The 24,118-nt window shown below is 45.7% G+C and overlaps 1 protein-coding gene across 7 annotated transcripts in view; it reads right to left on the bottom strand.

Annotated features, from left to right (window-relative positions):
- The window catches only part of HS3ST5 (heparan sulfate-glucosamine 3-sulfotransferase 5), a 254,478-nt gene that overhangs the window by 133,794 nt on the left and 96,566 nt on the right, over positions 1-24,118 (bottom strand). For all 7 annotated transcript variants that reach the window (XM_077902704.1, XM_077902703.1, XM_077902702.1 and 4 more), the window contains one exon: positions 20,275-20,465. The gene's annotated coding sequence lies outside the window, so the exon portion shown is untranslated. The remainder of the gene's footprint in view (positions 1-20,274; positions 20,466-24,118) is intronic.

The following is a 24,118-nucleotide window of genomic DNA, read 5'->3' as shown; positions in this document are numbered from 1 at the left end:
TCAATCTCTGCGACGGTGGAGAAGGCCCAGGCCAGATGCTTCTGGGTGGGGGGGGGGATGGCAGTGAGAATCCTACTGCTGTTGGAACCGGAGCGAGTGTCAGTACAGGGGCTGGCCCGCGACCCCCCGAGAGCCCATCCCCGTTCCCCGGTGACGTGGATCTGATCAGTCCACGCTCCCACACAAGCCATAGAGACGCTTCTTAGCTTTGCTTTGGAGGAAATAACCAGTTGGGCGTCCTTGATTTCTTCAGTGGCCCCGGGTTAAGTTTCTTTTTTTTTTTTTTTTAATTCTCCCCACTTCTCCACTCTTTAGCTTTTTTAATTTTGAGGAGGGGACAGTAATGCCTGTTTTCACTACTTCATAAGGGTTTACGCAAAGTGCTCGTGAACCGTAACTCATGATGGGAAAAGACACCACTCACTTCATCAGTATTTAAGGATCAGAGGTGGACTTGGGTTGTAGGTTCGATTCTCATACGCGGTGGTTATAGACCTATCCTACGCTCAATAAATCTTCCTGGGCAATGAATACAATGGGTCCAGCTAAGGGCAAACGGGGAGGAAAGGGCCGACCCCACACGAGGGCCAGCAATTAGCCCAGTTGCAGTACCGTGGAATTGTGGGCAGGGGGTCACGCGGGCCGTACAGACTTTCAGAGTCACTTCCTTAGTGCCAAATGGAAATATGAACAATATCCTTTCCTTCATCCTGTGCTTTCCGTGAAGCCATACATTCTCCGCAGTCGATTCAATTCAATTAAGCCAGGTTTGTTTTTACTTTCTTAAATATATGCTAAATTTGGGCACTGTTTTGCTTCGAGAATTATTAATTACGTATTTTAAATCTTTACCAAATATGCATTCCTAGTTCCCTTTTAAATTACGGAGAAAAAAACAAAACAAAACCTTGTCTATCTTCTGTTTCACAACTTTCTTTTTAAAAACATGTTCCCGGTATACGATTCTCGAGCATTTTTCTCTTCTGACCCAAATTTTCTCCTCTTTTGTTTCGTCTTCCCACATTTCCTCCCCCTGTACATCCCGGCTTTTCTACTGAGTATTGTCTTTCTTTTCACCAACTCACTAAGTGGTCCTAGAATAAACAATTTTGGGATTCAAATTCTGAGTACTTCATTGTAATAAAAAAGAAAGCTGCTTAAGCTGAAGAGGGAAAGTACTTGTCCCTGTTCCAATTTTTATTTTGAAATCCTTTATGCTAGGAACTGGCGTGCAAGTTTGCATTAAAGTTGGTTAGAAATACCCACTGAAGAACGTGGGTAACTGCCTGGGCATCGGGAGGGGAAAAGGGAAAGAAAGGGAGGAAGGCGGAGAAGGAAGGGGTGAAGAGCAAGTGGGGACGGGGTGAGTGACTGTGTTGGGGAGCAGGGGCAGGAGGCTCAAGGGTTTCCTCCTGGCCAGGTAATTCTCAAGGAATAGCATAAAGAGAATTTTTGGCTTTTCTTTAAAGTCCACGGGACCCGTCATTCTCATGGAGTTTTGACATCGTGCCCAGGTCGTTTGTGGTCCCTAATTTTTCCGTCAAAGACCTTGGGGGTCAAATCGATGCATCATCGGTGGCAAGATGGCAAGACGGTATTGTGAAAAGACCCGATGGACTAGAATGGAAAGGTTGTAAGCCGCTGAGATAAAATATCCACTGCGGGTGGTGACTGCAGACGCTGGTCCCGCGTGGCGGGAGCGATTCCGTGGCTCCGCTCCCGTGCGCCCCCCTAGGCAGGCCCCGCGTCTCACGGCAGCGCCTGAAGGCCAAGGCCTGGTGTGGTCTTGGACCTTCCGTTAAATGAACCGCCACAAAATGCATAAAAAAAAAGAATCTGTGATACTTCGGCTTATGTTAGCCGCCGCCGCAGCTGCTGAGAACCCGACGGCCGATGTCCCCGCGCCCGGGCCGAGCGGCGACACCAGCGGGGGGACGGCACGCGTGCCCATCACACCCACGTGTGGCGCGGCTCCAGGAGGCCGGGGGACCCCCGCCATGCTCCCAAGACGGCCCCTACCCCGCGAGGCCCGGGCTCCCCCGACGTCACTCAGGTCGCGGGCCGGGGTAGAGGAGTCGTGGCCCAGGCCCAGGCCGCTGGCGTGGCGGGGAGCCAGCTCGGGCGTCTGCAAGGCCGCGCCTCTCGGCTGCCACCGTTGCACACCTGGCACTTGAATCGGGGCCAGATCTACCGCCGCGTCTCCCGCCCTCCTCTCCCCTTCTGTCCTTGCCTCTAGCCCGCGGTCCCGGGTGGCTGCAGCCTTCAGGACCCCCTCCTCGCCCCCGTCTCCCTCCCTCCCACCTGAACGTCCCCAGCTCCTCCGGGGTGCTCCTCGGCCTCCCACGGCGCCCACCACACACGCCCCTGTCCGGCTGGAGGTCACCGTGCAGAGCCCTGTGCTCCCTTGGCCACGGCTGCGGGTGAGCGCGACCTACGGTGGGGGCGGCTGCCATCCTCTTTGCTCCGGGAATATTCTTATCATAAACGGGATCTAAGGTCATATGAGTTTTGGGGGCAATGACATCATCTCTCAAAGTCATACTGTTAACGATGAAACAGACGCTACAAAAGAAACGTGTGTTTCTTCCAAGTTCCTCCCAACGCACGTCTGTCTGTCTTTTGCCTGGAAGATGGGACGTTGCATTTATTCCCATTTCATTTCATTTCCCCAGATTTGGCCCAGCGTCGTAGCCGATACCGACCTTTCTGAGCCCTGATTCTAGCTCTCACCGTGTGAGTCACTCCTCAGTTTCTCATGTCCTCTGCGAATTTGCTTTCCCGGATGCCACGGGTCCCGAAGACCCATTCCAGAAGTGCTTTCACCGGAGTAGAATTAAAGATAAATCTTACAGACGTTTCATGTGTTCCCTAAGTAAGTTTCCTCTCTGTTAACTTCAGAAAGTTTTTTTACGAGTCTTATGAATATATTTATTTCTTTTTTTTAAAGATTTAATTTATTTATTCATGAGAGAGAGAGAAAGGCAGAGACACAGGCAGGGGGAGAAGCAGGCTCCCTGCAGGGAGCCCGATGGGGTCGATCCCGGGACCCCAGCATCACACCCCAGGGCCAAAGGCGGCGCAACAGCTGAGCCCCCGGGGCTGCCTCTATTTCTTAATATCATGTCACATTCCATGAAGATGAAGATTTCACTCACCAGGACGAGTGGTTAACTTTTTGTATGTCGGGGAGGAAATCCAGCTTTCATTTCTGGATCGCACAGAAGGACCAAGAAGTCATTTCCATTTAGGAGTCTGCAGTGCTACAGGAAATACTCGGGGCAACGGACGAAGCTCGGAGAATCAGATAGGATCCCAAACAGGCCCGCAGTGCTCGGAGGCCTTGGAATTGTTGCCAGATCAGGGGATTGATTGCTAAGGTCTAAAACATAACGAGGGGCAGCCCGGGTGGCTCAGCGGTTTAGTGCCGCGTGACCCCAGGGTCCTGGGATCGAGTCCCGTGTCGGGCTTCCTGCAGGGAGCCCGCTTCTCCCTCTGCCTGTGTCTCTGCCTCTCTCTCTATGTCTCTATGAATAAATAAAATCTTAAAAAAAAAAAAAAAACATAATGAAGGGGAGAAAAAAATTCCTTCCCATGACCCATGCACCCCGGGCTCTGTCCCCGGCATCGCTGCGCCACCTTAAGGGGGGATGTTAGGAAGACCCGAGGCCACAGCGGGGCGATGTGACATGGGAACGGGCAGCCAGACTCCGGCCTCCCGCGGATCCCAGCTCACACTGGTCGGGAGGCCCGGGTTGCAAACGGGTACGTGGTTGGCTTGCCTGGGGCTCGGCACGAGTTAGCTGCACCCCCGGCTGGTGGGAGGTGCCCCTCCGGGAGCCACAGAGCTGCTTCCACCGAGAGCAGGACCGGCCTGCGGCCAGGCCGTCATCACGGGCCAAACTGCAGCTGGGTCTTCCCTGGGGGGAGCCGCCGGCACTGGGTTAGGACACGCGGGGCCGGGGGGGCGGGTACGCGGGCAGGTTGCCGTCCTGGTGCCCTTTCCCCACTGACCGACCAGAGCAGCAAGCTCCCCACTGACCTGTCCCCACCTCGCGCGCAGGAGGTCCCGGTGGGAAAACCAAAAGCGGCAGCGGCGGTTTAGGAGTTCCTATCGACAGGCCCCTAAAATGCGTTCACACCTAATTCCGAGAAGTATTCAACATTTCGGTGGGCGACTGGTTGGCTTCGACGCGTTTACGCTCGCAATTCCATCGGAGACCTCTCACCCGGCTTTATTGCCTGAACGTTCAGGCCGCGGCGCTCACTCCTAGTCTGTGGCCTCGCGTCTCTAACTCCGGCCGCCTGCAGGCTCAGGCCTCCCCGGGAGCTCCTCCCCCGCCCGTGACACCCCCGCTGGGATACGCCTCTGTGTGCCTGTCCCCACGTGTCCCGGGGGCAGATGCCCCTGCAGCTGGAAGGACCCGGAGTCGCCCGGGGCCCAAGCTGAGCCTCGCACCGGGGGACCCTGCGGCGCGGGACGGGCGGCCCAAACCTCCAGCTCGGCCTGCAGACCTCTCAGTCTTACCCTGATGACTGCCCCATGGGTCTCCACCTCCCCGCCCACCCCCCCCCCCCCCAGCAGCCTCCCTTCACCCGTGGTGAACTCGGGCCACTCGTTACTTGCTGGTCTCCGTCCACGTTCCACGCACCTGCCTGGGACTAAATCCGGAGCCTTCCTCATGGGCCACGACGCTCTGCATTTCACTTAAGGCGGTGTGGTGCGTCCTTTTTGTGTTTTTTCTCTTTCCCAGAAGAGTCCTCTCTTTTCCTGTCTTCATGCCTTGACCCACCCCGTTTTCTTTCCCTGGGAAATGTCCTTATCTTACGCTTGGGTGTCCAGGTGCCCCGCTTCATGAACTTTTATCTTACCAACTGGAAGTGATTTGTTTTCCTCCTCAGAACCTCTGGATGGATTCACTGCACCTGCCCTGTAGGATGTATCAGTTCTTAAACTCCTAAGTGTAAATGAATTCGGGATTACAGAAAAGCTGCCACTTCCCATTGTGCGACTTCCCATTATATCCTTTAATCAGATTCCCCGAATGTGACCCTCCCACATTAACCATGCAGGCGAAACGGAGGACCTGACACTGCTGCAATAGGTGATGATCAAACCCTCGGGTTTCCTTGGATGTCACCGGTTTTTCCAGGGACGTACATTTTTCTGGCCCAGCAGCCGACTGAGGACCCCACATTGCACCGACTTGCCAGGCCTCCCTCGCTTCCTCCAAACTGTGACCCTTCTTCAGCCTGGTCTGACCCTTCGTGACCCGGACAACTTTTCACCGTCCAATGTCATCACACTCGTACACGGGGGTCTCCTCACTCTGCCTCGAGCTTCCCTGAAAAAGGACGTGTCACTGAGACCTGTGTTTGTCCCCAGGAGCACATGGTAAGAGCTCAATAATCACGACCCAAGTACATGTCGGAAACGACCGGAAAGGACAGTGACCATCTACAGGACTAGATGGCTGTGGCTCTGGGAACTGCAAGTCACGACAGACGCTGGAGGACCAGACTGCAAGATCTTAAGACGCAGAACTCTCTTTGCAGAGCCCGTACCTGGGCCCGTTTTCTGCAGAGATCGCTGGCACTAATCGCGGCACAAGGGCACCTGGCGGCCGGCAGGAGGGGCAGCTGCGGCCTCGGTCTCCGCGTCCAGCACAACAGTTGTCGCATCTCACTGAACACAGAGACCTCACTGTCCCGTGCACCGCGCACACATCACGGGGCTCAAGAACTGCTCCTACCTCTCGGAACACCTGCCTCTCTGTCCCGTAGCTTTCTGTGAAGAGACGCAGGACGGAGGAACTGCAGTCCTCGTGCCTGGGACCCTGAGCCTCAGCCGGCTCCTTCGCTGGCTACCCCTGCAGGTGCGGACGGTATGTCCCGAAGCCCCAACCGTGACGCCAGAACTCGCCTTTTTTTTTTTTTTTTTTAAATTTTTATTTATTTATGATAGTCACAGAGAGAGAGAGAGGCAGAGACACAGGCAGAGGGAGAAGCAGGCTCCATGCACTGGGAGCCTGACGTGGGATTCGATCCCGGGTCTCCAGGATTGCGCCCTGGGCCAAAGGCAGGCGCTAAACCGCTGAGCCACCCAGGGATCCCTCGCCTCCTCTTTACTGTCTCCGGTTGCCCGGGTTCCCCGATACCGTAACCCACCGGGCTCCACCGAGACCACTCGTCCCTGAAACCAGGACAAAGCTCAGCCGACTGGGCCGTGCCTGTTGTCCACTGTCCTACCCCCTGGCTGTCGTCCTTGGTCACGGCAGCGGCTCCTCCTGAGTCGAGAATCGAGCCCGCTCCCTGGGCCTCAGACGCGCTGAGATATTCCACTGTGTTGCTAACCGCGACGATGGTCCCATCTGCCTGACCCCCACCTCCTCGCTCTTGCTGTAGAGACTGGACAGGGGCGTCCCCCACTGCACCTGTGAGCTCCGGCCTGCCAAGGAGTCGTCCCCGCTCCCCCGGCTCCTGGGCCACAGGAGCTCTGCCTTGTTTGAAGGGAGTCAAGTAGGACAAGTAGCTTCAGTTCGCCTCTCCCCTGCATTCGCTTCAGATCTTTCACGAAGGTTCAGAAATAACATGTGACGGGGCAAGAGGAGCTGAGCCTCTGTCTGTTGGGTTTTGACTGCAGCACCGTCCCATCGGCGAGGGGGAAACAGGCCTTGCAGGGTCCCACGGAGGGGTCTGGACATTGGGCTTAATAGAGTGTGAAGAACTCATTAATAAATCACCTTCTGCTAGGTCAGCAAATAAAGCTGGGTGCCCTGGCGGGACCCCGGGGTCGTTGACCCGGGCGTGCCCTGCACGGTCACGGCTGTGCAGCTGGGCTTGTGTCCCACAGGTGCGCACCTCCAGGGCCGCCGACGGGGAAGCCCTCCCCCCAACACCTGCCATCCCTGCTGGGCTAGATCGGCTCATCGGCGCGGCTCTGGGTGGGACAGCCTCTCCGGTCCCCACCTGCCCACGGACACCGAACTGGCAGCGCGCCCCACGGTGCACGAAGGCAGGTCCGTCCCGCAGGCCCTTCTGGATGGATGCCGCGGTGCGACCCAGAGAATCTTCAGCAGAATCCAGAAACAGAGGACAGAAACAGCCTCCATTAAAAAGAAAGAGAAAAGAAAGAAAAAGGGAAGAAAAGAACGTGCAGCGTGCACAAGGCACTCATTCCGGGGTTCCGGGGTTCCAGGGTCTGAGAATGGGAAGCCTGCCCCTTTCCAGCTGGAGGGAGATGGTGAGGCCCAGGGGTCCTCGAGCAGCGCCACTGGTGGGCAGGGGCCGGGGGCGGGGGCAGGTGCAGGGCTGGGGGGTGGGGCGTGGGGCTGGGGTGGGGGAAGGCGGGTGCAGGACAGGGGAGTGGGGGCGGAGGCAGGTGCAGGGGTTGGGCCGGGGCCGCATGGTCCTTCCCTGCAGCCCATGGCAGCCTCCACTTCCCAAAGCACTCCCCAGGGTCGCCGGGTGGCGGTGGCACTCGTGCTTTCCAGCTGCTGCCATGTGCAGGGACAATGCCTGCTGGCCACCCCCTGCCTGCACACCTGCACCGCCCCCTGCCGCACACCTGCTCCAGCCCCTGCCCGCACACCTGCTCCGCCCCCTACCCACACACCTGCACCGCCCCCTGCTGCACACCTGCTCCGCCGCAACACACGCACAGGTGGTTGGAGGCACCACATGGACAAGGCACCTTGGTGGGCGGGTTCCTTTGGACTCAGAGACCTGCGCGGCGCCCAGCCCCGTGGTGTGGCCATGATGACGGTCACCGCGTCGCCACTGAGGCCCGGCTCCAGAGGCGCAGACGCCTGCAGAAGGACGCGTCTCCCAGTCCCTAGGCGCTGGCCCACACAGGCAGGGCACGCACCCAGCCGCACAGTGACACAAAGGCTCGCATTTACGGTTTCCTCACTCCCGGGCTCATGGGGCCGAGGAAGACCAAGGGGCGGTCAGGGCGCCAGCCGCCGCGTGACCAGGTCTCATCCCTGCGACACGGAAGCCGCGGGCAGGAGCCTGGCCTGGCCCTGCCCTTCTCTCCAGGCCTCCTCTCTTGCAGCCAAGGCCCCGCGTGCTCAGCGGCGTCTGGCAACCAGGAGACCGACACCGGCAGGTGGCGGTGTCCTAGGCCCACCAGGGAGTGGCTGAACCCGGATCCCAGGGACAGGGCCTGGCTGCAGGTCGCATCCCCAGTCGCCGCTCTATACAGGCTATTCCACGAGCCCCGATGCTACGGGCCCCCTCCCCTCCTCGCCCCCCGTGAAAATGAGATGTTTCTCAGTGCCAAGGTGCACGACAAAGTAAGAAAGAACTTTCATCTTGTTACCTGAATACATAAGCAGTTCCAGGCTCAGTGACGAATGTCCTTGACATTTACTTAAGTATTTACGGGTTTGAATAACTCTCTTTGGAAAAAATAAACAATACTCAGAACCTAAGCATTGAGAATGTTGATGCTTCTGGAAAGGAGGGAAGGCCGGGTGAGAGGGTGCGGGGCCTCCCGGGCAAGCCCGAGCTTCCGAAAGGATGATGGCATCTCCTGATGGGCTGGAATTTGCACAGACAGTTCTGGAGAAACGGGAGGTGTGAGGCCCTGATGAGGCCGAGAGCAAGGTGGTAGTATTTGCCCCCTGCTGAGGATGAACCACCCCACTCTCCTCTGTTGCCTCCAAATTACTGGGGAATGTACATGAATACAACTTTGGGTGCGAGCTTTTGCACCAAACTATTATGAACCATTCACATACGAAATACAGAAAGGGAATTTTTCTTCATGGCCACGTCCATCCGTACAGAATTCCTATTTATTACTGACTCTGTGTAATCGGATTTCCTTCTCATGCCTCTGTGCTCTACTTCCCCGGATAGACTGAAAGCTCTTTGCGGGAGGAAACTGCATTTGGTGTTTCTTTGTGACCCTTTTGAAAGCAATTCTAGTTTCCACGGTAATCGATTTATTATGCAAGTCTGAACTCTAGACAAAAGTGTGTAAATGCAAACGCTCATTCACAATAAATGTGGTGCCTCGAGGCGCCATTTCCAGCTTATAAGTATCTGGATATTATATTACATGATACTGTCTGTCAAACCCTACTTTCAATCACATTACTTTATTTTTTACCAATTTACATAATGTGTGAGAAGACAATGAAAAGCAAAGGTATATTCAATTTTGTTCAGCTCGAGAGGCAAACTAAGACCCTCTGATCACCTAGGTTTACATAGAAGAGTAGTCTGGCCCACTAATTCCCTTGGTTATCAGAGAACAATTCATCTATAAAGTGATTAAAAAATGGGGAAAAAAAATGTTCCTTTGGGAAAAGAATATGAAAAAAATGTGGTGCCTTCTAAATCACATACATATTCATGGAAGAGGGGGAGAGGAGAAAAAAAAAAGGGATAGAAATTTCCAAGGACATCACTAAGGGCTTCAGACAAAATGAATTCAATCAATCACAAATAAGCATAAATCAGTTATTTTCACAGTTTCCTCCCTCATTGGTAATCTGAAAAATATTAGCTTTGTATTTTCCTAAATATCCTTTCCTGTTATTGTTGAAAATAATAAACAATTAGTCTAAAACGCCTAATGTTTGAATGCTGATAATTAGCCACCGCATTAACAAGAACCAGATGTAGTTTTAAATTGTAATTTTCCATTAGGTTTACTTATTATAAAAGACTTTAACCGAAGGGTGTTGTAGATACCGGAGCACATAGAAGATACAGTTTTTAGCCTCCTGGTCCTACGAGATTCACAAGTGTCCAGTAACAAGTAAAAACTGGGAACCTGTACTGTGAACTTCATTCACTATCAGACAAAAACCATCAGAACCTTGGTAAGTTCACAAAGTACTCATTACGCCGGCCGGACCGTGGGTATTTACAGCTGTTTTCCATAATCATCATCATCAATCATTTAGAGCCGTGTACCTACTGCTGCACATACTTTATAATTTACTTTACATTTAAATTATATCGGTGGAATAAATGAGATGCCTAGAAGTATGTACGAAAACTCTATCTTGTGCCATGAGAAACCTCAATTTTGTCACTATTTAAAGCCACGGTTCTATCTTTCATTTCAAGCAAATTTAGAATCCATTTGTGAGGACCAAACGCAGAACGTTGTAAGATGCATCATAATGCTTAAACTAGAAGCTGTCTTAGAAAATTAATTGATACTGCTTTAATTGTTTACAAAAAAATTTTTTTTCTTTTTTTTTGGCATATGAAACTCCCTGGGCTTGGCAGACAGAATTTTTTTTTTTATGCTTTTGGTTGTGTTTTGAATATATTTCCTCTCTGCTCTATTAAATCTACTGAAGTTATTTTCCAATGGGTTGCATAATTTTCCCTTCTGAGGGTTCAGAGAGTTCTCACATGACTCTGTATCATTTCCTAGGGACGCCAAGGGACGCGGGGCCCAGATGCTACTTATGCTGTTTTCTAAACTCAGCATTTTACTATTTTTAACTTTCTCCTTCCACGATTCATGGGAATATAATGCAGTCGTATTTCATTTGTGCTCTATAGGCTGACGAATATAGGTAAGTAAGTTCAGGGCTTCGTGAATAATTTCATTTATTTTTCAAAGAAAAAAAAACCTCTCAAACGATTATTCTCGATTTCTTTTCTTTCTTTCTTTCTTTTTTTTTTTTTTTTTGTCATTTCTGGTGGGGCTACAGTGGTCATCAAGTGAGGCAGGCCATTCCGGGAGCTCAGACACACTCACTGGGGAAGATGACTTTGCGGAATTCAAAGGTAGGGTCGGTCAATGTTTCTCATTTTAAAGCTAACATTATTTTCGTAAGAAGCACTGGAAAAATCTCGGGTAGAGTGATGTACCCGGAAACACACTCGACTGGGATTTTAAAGAATGGATTCCTGTCCCAGTCCTACCACTAACTGGCTTCCTGGATCTGCACACGCCGTCTAACCTGCACAAATTAAGTACCCTCTCTGGGACTCCGTTTTCACACCTGCAAAATATAAGCAGTTGGAACACCATTTCTGGGATGACTTCCAGCTCAAACAGGCTGTGATGCTAGAGCACTGGTACTTAGCACCGGTAGTACTTGAGGATCCAAGGGAAAATGACTCTTTTTTTAAAAAAAAAAAAGAAAGAAAATAATTCTTAAAGTGACATCACAGTATGAATACATTAAAACTGACTATGGGTTCCTTCTTTTTTAAATACGTACTCAAATTTAGGGTTCCATCCTCGTTTTTCTGAGAATCAGGTCAGAGTCCCACCTCAAGTGGCCATAACTAGGCACCTTCAAAATCCAGATTCGTTCTAAAAGCTAATATATTCTCACGTGATGTTTGGATCTTTCTGAAGTCATGTGGGATTGCTTAACATCACGGACAAGGACTGTGGTCACAGCTGATGCCGTCACTTAAAATTACTCCATAAATGATAAACTCTAAGGACAGAAGATAAAAAGTCCAAATTCAACGCCATTATTTATTCTTCACTGTTTGAGCCCTTGGGAAATCCCACCGCATTCTCTGGGGAGCGTCTGTTAATGAAGATCACCTAGAACGAAAGCGCGCAAAGCACTCGAAGGCTCAGACGTAGGCAGCCCGCGAGCTGGGCGGCTTTGGTTCGGGTAACCCCCCAGGTAGAGATCCCACGCGAGAAGGTCGGCGACGAAGCCGGGCACGGACACTGGAACATCTGGGAAAGTCCTTTAGCAATGATGCTCCCTTCCACGCCCAACCACATACTCTGGTTGTGAGTCGGCCGGACACAGAAAGCCGCGTGTGGGAAGAGCAGCGCGGCCGGGAGCCCACGGGGCTGCATCCTGCCCTGTCCCTGCCCCCTGCCCCCCTACCCTCCTGCCCCCTGCCCGTCTTGCTTACTGGCTTCTCTCCTTTGGGGTCTCTACTGTTATAGAACTCGCTCGTTAGGATTCGGGTTTCTCATCTGCATGTTCGCCCCTTCATTTTTTTTTTTTAATTTTATTTATTTATTCATGATAGTCACACAGAGAGAGACAGAGAGGCAGAGACACAGGCAGAGGGAGAAGCAGGCTCCATGCTGGGAGCCCGACGTGGGATTCGATCCCGGGTCTCCAAGATCGTGCCCCGGGCCAAAGGCAGGCGCCAAACCGCTGCGCCACCCAGGGATCCCTGTTCCCCCCCTTCAAATGCCACGCTTTGCTCACTCATGCATCTCAAGTCCTAGCGCAGCCTGGCACGGAGACTCACTGACCCAACACTTGCTGAGTGAAGGAAGAAATGACGTTCGCGTTGGGTTATAACATGCGCAGCTATGGCTCTTGAGTCTCAGCTGGACTCTTAGGACTACGTATAAAAAAACCCAAATAACATTTCAAGCCAGTATAGTTTATGAAGTTCATACTGGGCCTGGCTAGACGTTTACGTCCCTTGTCATAAAAATCAATCATCAAACTTGGCAGTGCTGACCAGGCGCGATGGAAACGTAGTTGTCACGGCCTGGTGCGCGTAGACCTTGCGGAAGAAGAGCAATGCGTAGACGGGCAGAGTGAATTACCTGAGCGCGAGCACGGAGATAGAAGAGTCTGTGGTTGTAAAATACTGGCTCTGACACTCATCTCATCTATTTGATTTTAGCCGACTTGATGAAACTGCCATCTAGAATTTTCTTATTCAAAGGATGAAACCAATAACCTCGGTAATGGGCGGTTTCCGTAGTTCAACTTGCATTTATTACAGACGTAGGTATTCTAATATCAGCAGGCAAAAGAGGAGCTTTGAGCAATCTTTACTTTCTCAAACAAATGTAAGGAAGTTTTGGCTTCACATGGTTGAGGCCCAGTAGGAGAGAAAGAAATTAGGCCGGAGAAAATTTATGTAAATTAGAAAAAACTCTGCTATCTAGGAATAAAACGCTATTCTGAAATATGATCGTTTCATTTACATTTCTTTCTGCTGAGGTAATAGATCACAAAGGCCGATGTATTACATTTTTATTTTTGAATATTTTTCCCTTTTTATTTTAATACGAGTGTCACCTGCTAGCATATATGACGTTTCTTTACAATTTTAGGTCAGAAGAAAATAAGCTTTTCTCCCTCATGATTTTTCATGCTCTACAAAGTTTGCCATCACTAACCACTTTGCATTTATTATAAATAGGTATTACATTAGAAAAGCTACTCAACTGTATTCCATTTCACTTGTGAGGCCAAGCGGCTTTGCATGAAAACCCAGTGGAGTTGCTGGGACTATGTTTGGAGGAGGTGTTAACCTGGAAGTGAAGTTACTTCTGAACTCAGGAGTCGGCAAAATAAGAGCAGGAAACCCGCTGCGAGGAGGATGGGGAACTGTTATAATCTGCATTCCTAAATCGAATGAAAATTTTTGCTCAGTGGAAACCTCCTGACCGCAAAAACTCTGAAATTATATCCTGCTGTTAAGAATACCTGTTGGGGTGGGGGAAGGCTGACCGGGCCACTTTTCTTTAAGTCGAGTAAGTTTAATGTACACACTTTCCAGTCTTAGTGGAAGCTATGGTTGGTTGGTTTCCCAAAGACAAGCAACTGGGAAATCCTTTTTGCTGATAATGAAAAAAAAAATTATTGCCGTTAGTTAAGTACTTAATTTTTGATTAATAGGTGGTTTTGTTTTTGATACAGAAATATTTTCTCTTGAAAGTAAATTTCAGCATAAGTGTTTGGCTTTATGACAGAACAGGTGACTTTTTGGACTTAGTCCAGTGCCTAAAACGTGGATGATTTGTGGGATATTTTTTAGGAGTTAGGTTTATTTGCTGAACAAACTCCTTTAGTAGCCCTTAAAACTATTAATTTATGATTGTATACCTCATTATTGGGCATTCACTACAAAGTTCCTCTCTCATCTTAGTCAATGCTTTTTGGCCCTAAATTTCACCTTTACTCTTTTTTTTTATTTTAATTTTTTTAAGATTTTATTTTCAAGTAATAACATGGGGCTTCAACCCACAACCCCAAGATGAACAGTCACATGCTCCACCGACTGACCTGGCCAGGGGCGCCCCTAAATTTCACCTTTTCTGATATTAAGATTCTAACTCCTAATTTCTTTTTTTTTTTTTTTTTTTAAAGATTTTATTTATTTATTCATGATAGTCACAGAGAGAGAGAGAGAGAGAGGCAGAGACACAGGCAGAGGGAGAAGCAGGCTCCATGCACCGGGAGCCCGACGTGGGATTCGATCCCGGGTCTCCAGGATCACGCCCCGGGCCAAAGGCAGGCGCCAAACCGCTGCGCCACCCAGGGATCCCCTAACTCCTAATTTCTTTAAATTGTTTTTGCCCACCCTTTCATTTTCAAATTTTTAAAATAATTTTGTGTTGGACCTATCCTTGTATGCAAGTTTAGAACTTGGTTCTGCACTGTAATCTAATTTAAAATAATTTCTCTTAAAGAAAAAAATGTATTTTCATTAATATGAAACGGATATTTTTTTCACAATATTTTTTCTGTTAAAGGTTTTAAAAATCATTATATGGTCAGTTTGCCTTAATATTTATATATAGCTTCTTAAGCATATTCAACAGGATGTATATTTTCTTCTAATTTATAACTAATTTGTAAGTTCACGTAATAACATACATATGAAGTTGGTAACTTCATGTAATAACCTTGATCTTTTATATCTTTGGAATATTTATGATTCCCTATGATGAGTATAGAAAAAAGCAATTCTTTCTTCTTTCTCTTCCCCATTCTTTGTGACCCAATGTTGGACAACAGCATGACTTTCTTAATGTCTTTTTTTTTTTTCCTACTCTTAAATACTTCTGTAACTTGATTTGTTAGGTTTAAAGGATATCCACTGATCCTAGATATTGAGAATAAAGCTATAAGCCAATTTAGTATATGCACCAACTTATTCCTGTTGTGTCCTCCTGATTTTTATTGGTTGCTTTAGTTCTATAAAATGTTACACTCGTCTGCTCTGTCACCCTCACCTGCATATATATTTCAGGTTTAGTTTTAGGGTTAAATAGGTTCAAAGCTCGCGAGCAGTTCTTCCGCAGTCATTGCCGTATTCACCTCTTGGTTTGGTGGACTCCGTGCTCCAATGGTGGCCCCCAGGAGGGCTCACTAATAACAGCATTTCCCGAGTTCCTCTATGCTCAGAATATTTGGTTCTTGCTTTTATACTCTGAAAGCCAGATGGACGGTCTGCCTTTGGGACCATTGGGACCCACTTTCTTTCCTAAGGTGACCGTGAATTCATGACCTCCCAAGGCATCTTACTGCACTGTTAGAGATCTCAAGTTCCTAGGTGGCCTTTGTTTCTTCTTGTAGCTTTTTCCAAAATTGGTCTCCTTGAAAACTTCCAATGGAGCTGCCTATAGACCCTTCCACATAAACCCCCAATCTAGGCTAAAAGTACTAAGTCAAGGAAGGAGGATTCTTAAGGCCAAAATCAAAATATCTCCAAAAAGTCTTTGAGTAGACTTAATGATTTGCTACTCAGTAACAGATTGCATCTCCCTTCTCCATATTGCCATTTTATTTTTTTTTAAAGATTTATTTATTTGTGATAGACATAGAGAGACAGAGAGAGAGAGAGAGAGAGAGAGGCAGAGACACAGGAGGAGAGAGAAGCAGGCTCCATGCCGGGAGCCCGACGCGGGACTCGATCCCGGGACTCCAGGATCCCACCCTGGGCCAAAGGCAGGCGCTAAACCGCTGAGCCACCCAGGGATCCCCCATATTGCCATTTTAAAGCAAGTTAAGAGTAATCATGTCAGAGCTGGAGGGGCCACTGGGATCATCTGCTGCAAAGGCCTTACTTTAGCATGAAGAAACTGAAGCCCAAGGAAAGCTACGGAGAGCTCACCAAGCGCACGCCATCACCAGGAAGCTGAGTCTGACCTCGAACCCCAGAGATCCCCTGGCAAAGGTTCGTTTCATTTCACTGAGTCCTTCAAATGTACGATGATCAATTTTTGCGTGTGGTGAGAACATTGAACATCTGCTCTCTTATGTGAGCTGATGGGTATGTTAGCCAACCTTATTTTGGTAATCATTTTGCAATATATATGTATATCAAATCATCACGCTGTATACCTTAAATTTACATTATGTTATGTCAATTACATCTCAATAAAAAAATACCAATGAAAAAATACAATGATCAAAAGGGTTTCATGGCACTTAAAGGACTCAATGTATGCCCCACGACGTAAGAAAATCTACCTAATGGCTGCTTGAAAATTATGATTTCATTTCTCATTCCAACTACGTACAGAGCATAGCTGTATTAGAGAATCTTCAGAGGGTTTGCTGTTCATTTACATAAATTGTCACTTTCATTTTCTGTTTCTTGAAACTGAGAAACTTCAGATAAATGTAGATTTTGTCTTCCTACCCTAAACTCTCTAAACCATCATTTTGAAATCAAATTACACAGCTTATGCTTAAAACATAAGGGCCAGATTCTATCTTCAAATACACCACCCACTCTCGAACAGCAGAATTTGGCCCCAAAAACCCATTAACAAATATTGTCATTAAACTAAAGAGCTAATTACTTTGGATTCAGACAGAATGAACAAAATCATAGGCCAACCGCAGCTGGTAGTAATAATGGTGAGACTAACCGTATGTTACACTGGAGATTTAAAGAACAAAGATGTATTAACACTAATGTAACCAAACATATAAAATTATCCTCCAAATGGAGCAAACGATTATAGTTAGAAAATTCTTGAAAGCACGTTGGAATTATCTGATACAAGAAGTAAAGGATATTTCTAAGGAAGTAATTGTCATAATTTGAAATTATCAGTATTTAATGGAGAGGAAACTTGAAAATTTTTCGTGTATTGCAATATCTACTAACAAAGAGTCATATCTAAAAATCATTTTGATCTAACTGGAAATACTGTTCTTATATCTAAATCAGTTTAATACTATAAGATGCGGGCAGCCCGGGTGGCTCAATAGTTTAGCGCCGCCTTCAGCCCAGGGCGTGACCCCGGGGTCCCGGGATCGAGTCCCATGTTGGGCTCCCTGCATGGAGCCTGCTTCTCCCTCTGCCTGTGTCTCTGCTTCTCGTTCTGCATCTCTCTGTGTTTCTCATGGATAAATAAATAAAAATCCTTAGAAAAAAATACTACAAGATGCAAGAGTTTTACTTTAAGATTATTTTAAACAAACATTATCAGGACTACCCTATAGTTCTATAAAAGTAAGTTTCCCAGAAAACTGAGTGTTTTCCCAGCCCTTAAAGAATATTTTCAAATTACATTAATAATACATATTTTAGAAAAAGTTTTACATACCCCGAGAAGCAATAATAACCATAATTTATCAGTGGAACATGACCATTAATTGTATTTTGATGCATATCATTTCAACTTTCTTCCTACTCACCTGTTGTCTTTTTAATAAAAATAGGACCACATCCTAATATGCTCTGTAACTTGTTTTCTTTTCTTTCCTTTTTTTTTTTTTTAAGATTTCATTTATTTATTCATGAGAGATACACAGAGAGAGGCAGAGACACAGGCAGAGGGAGAAGCAGGCTCCATGTAGGGAGCCCGACGTGGGACTCAATCCCGGGACTCCAGGATCATGCCCTGGGCGGAAGGCAGGCGCTCAACCACTAAGCCACCTGGGGATCCCACTTGTTGTTTTCATGTTCAGTGTATAATGGGCATTTCACTCACATTAATAATTATACTTTTACTACATAAATTTTAGTGACTTTCCACCTTCTTAAATTAAGAATAATAAACACATTTTCATCTTTTTGGGTATCTCACAAATATCATTATTATACAGTTTCATAAGAACACTCCCACTCTCCAGAGACTCTTACACAGTTAAATCTCCTTTCTCCTGTACAAAATGATCCCAGATGGCTCTACTGTTCTAAAGCTGTATCTGACCTTTAGCTCTTTTTTCTCCTTCAAGATCAGATTTCCATATAAAGCTGACCAAACCTGAAGTAGACCTAAATTGGTCTGTTTTCATTTTTAGATTAATGACATGAAAGGTTATTTACTGATAACTAAAATAAGTAATGGTTTTAATTTCAATTACATTCATAAGTGCTCAGGTATTCTCTTCACTTCCTCAACTTTCATCTTGGATGAAAATTTCCTCCTACACTGCCTCACCCAAGAAATCATTATTGAAAAACATCTGCTTAGTTTCTCTTTTCAAAAAGTCACACCTCGCCAGACTGATGTTGACTGCTCTTTGTATTAGCCTTTTATACAGCAAGTTTGGGAGAGAAAAAAATGCCATTATATATGAAGGGACCAGACTAGGAGATCTTAATGGTTCATCTTCTGCTCTAAAACTTCATTCTTCTGTGCTTTAATAAAGTTTATGTAATTTATTCTTTTGTTGTGTATTTTGCTTCCTGAGTGTGGAGGCTATCTCACTCAGGTTCCCTGAAACTACACGGTAAGTTTTCTTTAGGGAGTCACAACTTAAGACAAATATGCCAGTGATAATGAACGTGACCCACTTGAGGACACTATTTCATTTTCTCTCCACCTGCTCCTCTGCAGAGGAAATAGGAAAAGAAAAATAAGAAAAAGCAGAGGAGTAGTTTTTATGTTTCTCTGAAATAAAAATATTACAGAAGATTTGCACCAAAAGCTATATTAAGTCTTCCTTGAGAATGTCTTTGAACCATAAACTTGTATAGTATCTATTTGAGGATTTTATCATTTGGGTACTACAAATTTTAGGATTTTATCATCAGCTGTGGCAGTGAGAGCATGGCCTATTGAGAATAATACTGACAACAAATGCATCTGAAAATTCATTATTATAGTTAATCTAATTCTGTAAATCTTTAGATTACTTGGAAAAAGTGCTATCTTCTTTCATGCATATCTATATTCGTTTTCTCTGTGTAATACGAATAACTAATATGTGTAGCTAATTGCCGCCATGGGGATATACTCTTTTTTCCTTTTGATTAAGGGTTTATTTTTGCCATTTGATATTTTATTGACAAGAAACTCCTTAGAATATGAACATGTGCACACAAGGCTGACTGAGAAAAAACATCTATAAGCCTGAAATTCAAAGGCTTTTAATTAAGAACTTCGCTCTTCACTATGAAATAGTATCATGTTGTACCTTTAAAGAACCATCACAATTTCAGTGTGAATATGCCTCTACTAATCACTTTCATCCCTGGAGCAAAAAAAGCAAACTTTTCATAAACTTAAAATTGCACATAATAAAGATGAAATTGCTAAATGAGATAAAGAAATAAAGGGATATTCAATAAATGTACGTGCAACCTGTTATAAAGATATCACATGATTTAGAAGTTTTTATCCGCAAAGGACAATGAGTAGCTAATGATGTGTTAAGCAGATCTGTTCTTTTGAAAACCTAACCCTGAGTTTTCCAAATGAAGAGAAAAAAAAAAAAACCAAAAACCTTCAAAAATGAAGAAATGCTTAGCCGACCCTGGGAATAACTCATTATTTCTATCTTCTTAGATAGTTCTTAGAATTCATCCAATAAGCATAAACATCTGAATAAATTAAAACATTACAGAGAAAAGAGAACCAGCTAAAGACAGCGATGAGTGCATATTCACTCTGAAAGCAAGACAGGGACCCCTGGATTTAGTCCATCATACTGAACTTGAAAAAGGAGTATCGAAGAGAACTAACAATTCAACTTGGGGAGGGGGTCAAAAAAGGAGCACTAATTTAGCACCTCGCTGCTAAACGTGCCTCCTTATTTATTCTTGTAGCTGAAGGAAACAAACAACAGAAAATCCCATTTAATATAAAGTTTGAAAATTAGAAGTGTATTGTTTTGAATGCCAGCTTCAGCGTTTCTCAAAGGCCCAAGACCCACCTCCATCAGGAGCAGCTAGGGGTGAGGAAATAAAAATGCAGATTGCTGGGTCACATCCGAGATGCAGGGATTCTAACCCTCTGTGAAATGTGCCCAGGAATTAAGAGAATTTTACAGACCCTTTCCTCCTCCATGTGAGTCTCACGCACGTTATAATTTGAGAACCGCTGTGATGGTCACGATTTTCGTGTGTGTGCGTGAAACTGAGCCTCAGTTATCAAGAGTACCACTGCACCTTGCGTGTACTTACACCGACGTGACGTACAACAACTTTTCAAGTTTGCATTTTATTTTTCCCTTTTGGCTGTAGAACTGTACATAGACGGCTGTGTTCCTCATATTCAGCAACTGCTTCTACTTTGGCACATATTGCTAAATATATTAAATACTCACTTTAGATGTAAGCTAGGGTACACAGCAATGTGCGTTACCTCCCAAACTCACTTACCTTCAAATCCTCAGGCTTCTTCAGAAAGTTCTGAGCCTCTATGATGGAAGTTTTCAAGACGAATATATGCAGTGGCTTCTCTAATATCCACGTATCTCAAGTCTGGCCAAGGAGACTCCTGAAGCAGACATCAGAAACACCATCGAGAAGGGAAGACACGACTGCTGGAGCCTCTGGGTACCTGATTATCTCTGAGCAGAACAGAAAAACAAGTAGTCGGTCACCTGAAATTCACAGAGAATCTGCTACGGAGAAGGTTATTTTCAGTAAACTGGCAGTGTTACTAAATTTAAACTTGGCCTGGGTTTGCTGCTCTCTGATTTAGCACAGTTGTCATTTAAAATTTCATGTCATTGTGAAGGCAGGATTGCATGATGCTGCTGCCTGCAGAGGATTCTGGTTGAATTCATATGGCTTTAATTGACTATTTCTTCTAAACATTGCATCAAGTGGTATTACTAATTTTATTTTTGATATGCAGATGCCAGATTTTGGTGCTGAATTTCTTTCTAAGTCAAGGTTGATTAGCTCTCTTGGAAATACATCCCTCCACGAGCCTCTATCACACCCCATAAAAGACAAAATGTGATACTTTTACAAAATCCCAGTGGAATCATCTGGAACGTTTGCTATATTTTCTTTCACTTGGGTAATGCTTGCCAGGATAATTAGACATAAACAAAAATAATATCCTTTCTCATCAATATGTGTTGCCTCCTCGGGGAAACCAAAATTCTAGCACTTTGCTGAATGAGTTAAGCAGACATTGCTAGTGGCTAATGGAAAAAAGAGACTGAAACATCTATTTTTAAAACTGGTAATTGACAAATGCAAATATTCTCCTCAAGGGTAGAAAAAGCAACATATACAGATTAATACAACATCAAATACAAAGTGACAAGAGCGTAATATAGACGTCAGCACAGAGTGCACTGGAAAACAATAGTTTTTCATGGAAGACTTTAAGGACTGAGCACCCAAAACCCACTCCCAACTCTCTCCCTCTTGCTAAGCCTCACAAATGCAGAACAGAAAATCAAACCAAATAAACCAAATTTACTTTCCCAGTCCCCCTGCTGCTAAGAATGCTTGCATGATTCCATTCTGGCCCATGCCGGGCAAAAAATGAAGGCAAACATGTGCTTCATTGAGGAGACGATTCCTGTCCCCCTTCTCTATTCCACACAACTGCTTGCCCTGCACCAGGATGTGGTATTTGCAAGGAGAGAGTCATCTTGTCACCGTAATGTAAAGCACAATGATGTTCTGGAGAAACACAAAGATACAGGTCGTCTGTTAAAGAGCAGCTGACTCAACACTACTTGGCTGCTGCTGCTGCTGGAATTCTGCTTGTCTGAACTACCGGGTTTTCTGCTGCTTGCTAACAGAGTCATTGCAGGTTGACAGAGCATTGAAAACAACATTTGTTAAAAAGTAAGTGCCATTGCTATGACCGTAGTGCTAGCTGCCTTTCTACGTTATTAGCTGCAAGTTCTCACTCCGTGGAGTCCGGCCGGGACAGCCGTCATGATGACAGAGGTGGGGACTTGCCTCCCTTTTCACTTGAGGAAAGCTGTACACGTGGGGAATATTGGATCACAGGGTAACGGTAATTCATTAGAATAAGATGAAATGGAAACTCTCCTCTAGAGCCAGGTTTGGAAGAAGAGGGCCCAGTATCATGGTTAAAAAAAAAGAATCCCGTCTTGGCTTCAGGGCCAAAGCTATCACATCAGCTGAACTCTCGGTGGAAGAGTCTGAAATTCGATTTGTAAAATTCATTCTCACTATCTTGTGATGTCCTGTGGATTCTTTGTTTGAAATACTGTTCCATCCATCACTTCATTACTATCTTCTCTTCATCAGCATTTCTTCTTTTTTTTTTTTTTTTAAGATTGTATTTATTTATTCATGAGAGACACAGGGAGGGGCAGAGACACAGGCAGAGGGAGAAGCAGGCTCCATGCAGGGAGCTCGACGTGGGACTCGATCCCGGGACCCTGGGGTCACGCCCTGGGCCCAAGGCAGACGCTCAACCCCTGAGCCACCCAGGTGCCCTTCATCAACATTTCTTAATCATAGTCTGAGCTTTAACTATCTCTTTCCTAAACTATTGCTATAGGCCCCTTAACAGATTCTTTTTCTTTTTTCTTTTTCTTTTTCTTTTTTTCTTAAACATTCTATGTCCTACAAGTGCTTTAAGATTTAGCTTTTTTTTTTTTTTTTTAATAATTAACCCATCCTAAGGATTTAGCTTCTTAAAACATTTCCTTAGATCCTTTTTCTGTTCAAAATACAAGAGCTCCTTTTTGGTCAACGGGATTAAGCCCAAGGTCCTTAACATTTAGAACTACTAAAAAAAAAAAAAAAAAACATTTAGAACTACTGGCAAGCACCCTGGGATCATGGGAGAACTTGCTGAACTTAAGTCAACACCAAGGAAAGAGGTGAGAAATAGAAAAAGAGGAGCTGGGCCTGACAGGTTGTTGTGTCATCTCTGGGCAGAGTTTTGCTTTTAGGTGGACTACCCTGAACGTATCAGTTGTGTGTGCATTTATAAACTTATTATTATTATTATTATTATTATTATTTATTTATTTATTTATGATAGTCACAGAGAGAGAGGCAGAGACACAGGCAGAGGGAGAAGCAGGCTCCATGCACCGGGAGCCTGACGTAGGATTCGATCCCGGATCTCCAGGATCGCGCCCTGGGCCAAAGGCAGGCACCAAACTGCTGCGCCACCCAGGGATCCCCTATTATTATTATTATTATTATTATTATTATTATTATTATTATTCCAATCTGGTTGGTATCCTCTGTTACCTGCAACCAAAAAGACCTTTCCAATGCATTTACGTGTTTGTGTGTCTGCCGTTTCATTCATTTCTACTTCTCTCTTCTTTAAAAAGATCAAGCCCTCTTCCTTCATGATACATTCCCAGATTCTTCTAATTCATAGTGAGAGAATCCTAATTTAAAATTTAAACCACTTTACTAAAAAAACAAAAAACAAAAAAACTTTACTTTTCATTGTATATACTAATAATATACATTATTGTAGAACAATTATATAATAATGTAATAATAAGCTATCATTTCATCATGACTTCCAAATTTTTAGTTTAACAATTTCTTATCTCCAGGCTTTTATTTCTAACTGAATATATCCCGTCTCCACTTGGATGTCTTAAAGGCTCTACAACCTGAATCTGTCCATAACCAAACTCATAAAAACCTTCCTCTTAAGTACAGTTTTCCTCTAGCTTCCTTTTTTTTTTTTAAACAGCACCATCAACATCAGTTGGAGAAGACAAAAAAAAAACAAGATCATCGACATTTTAAAAAGGAATCAGACTAGATTTGATCTTTTCTCCTTCGGCCCCAGTATCTGATCGTCAAGCCCTTTTGATTTTATTTCCTAAATAATTGTAAAGCCTCTCTACTTTGTCTACCTTCTTTCTATATCCTCTCTGTAATCCCTCTCCTGCTCCAGTACCATCACCACCACCTTGTCTGTTGCCTGGAATGCTGCTTATTAGATGTTTTTCTGTCTCCTATCCCACATTTTGTTTCCCTCCAATATTTTCTCTTCGTGGCATTTTGAATGACCCTTTAAAAACACACAGTGGATCACATCAATCCCTTCTTTAAAAACCTTCAATGGCTTCCCACTGTTTTTAGGGAAAAGAACAAGGCCTCATATCACGCAACCCTGCCTGACGCTCCAACCTCATCTCCCCAGGCGGCAGTGACCATTTCTGTTTTTAAATAGACTCATGTTGGGGATCCCCGGGTGGCTCAGTGGTTTAGCATCTGCCTTCGGCCCAGGGCGTGATCCTGG

This window comes from Canis aureus, chromosome 7, assembly GCF_053574225.1.
Source record: "Canis aureus isolate CA01 chromosome 7, VMU_Caureus_v.1.0, whole genome shotgun sequence".
Lineage (NCBI taxonomy): Eukaryota > Metazoa > Chordata > Mammalia > Carnivora > Canidae > Canis > Canis aureus.
The sequence above is the reverse complement of the archived record's forward strand: the minus strand, read 5'-3'. Positions and strand labels throughout refer to the sequence as shown.